Source organism: Arachis ipaensis, chromosome B10 (genome assembly GCF_000816755.2).
Source record: "Arachis ipaensis cultivar K30076 chromosome B10, Araip1.1, whole genome shotgun sequence".
Taxonomy (NCBI): Eukaryota; Viridiplantae; Streptophyta; class Magnoliopsida; order Fabales; family Fabaceae; genus Arachis; species Arachis ipaensis.
The window spans coordinates 6,063,291-6,064,179 of record NC_029794.2 but is presented as its reverse complement, the minus strand read 5'-3'; positions in this window follow the sequence as shown (position 1 = coordinate 6,064,179).

Sequence of the window (889 nt, the reverse complement as noted above, 5' to 3'; positions counted from 1 at the left end):
TTTTAAAACTCTTTTAGTTATTGTTTGTTTGGACTGAAAATCAAGGAAAAGAAAATAAAAGGAAGGAAGTGAGAGGGAAAACGTTTATTTTCCCTTGTTTGTTTGGAATGAAATTTTGAATGGAAAACTAAAACAGTTTAAAATTAAGAGTGGGTTCCACTCAATTTTTTCTTCCAACTATGGAGGGAAAACTTAGAGGAAAATAAAACTCAAAAACATTATTCCATATTTGTCCTTTCATAAATCATATACATAAAATACCATTTTTATAAATACAAGGATAAAAATGTCATTTATTACTAATTCATTTTTCTTTCTCCTTAATTTTCTTTCTAATCAAACAAAGAAAATTATTCTTTCTTTTCTTTTTTTTTCTTTTTATTTTCCTTTCATCCAAACAACTCAAGAGAAAATAAAAATACATTCAAATTCTTTCTTTTTTTTTCTTTCTTTTCTATTTCTTTCCTTTCTATTTCTATCTTTTCATCCAAACAAACCCTTAGTAGTAGATATAGTAGATATCATTAATCAATTAATTAGTAACTATATATACAGCCAAGAATTTGTAGTTTAGCATTGATTGCGTAATGTTATGTTTCTTGGCAATGGAATAAGAAACAATTCCCAGGGAAACATAATAGTCGTTGACATGGGGCTGACATTGTATTTGAATAATTTGGTCACCGCTACAGTTATGTTAGGTCGAGTGTTAGTTATATACATATTCGTTATGTATTAGTTTCACTAACTCAATGCGATTTGGCTACCATGATTTCGGGTAAAAAATTTTGAAATAGGAAAAGTATACGGAATCAAGAGGTGATCAGTCAAAAAATAAACAACTTAATTAATTTATAATTATATTTAATTAATTTTATTTGTTGTTAAT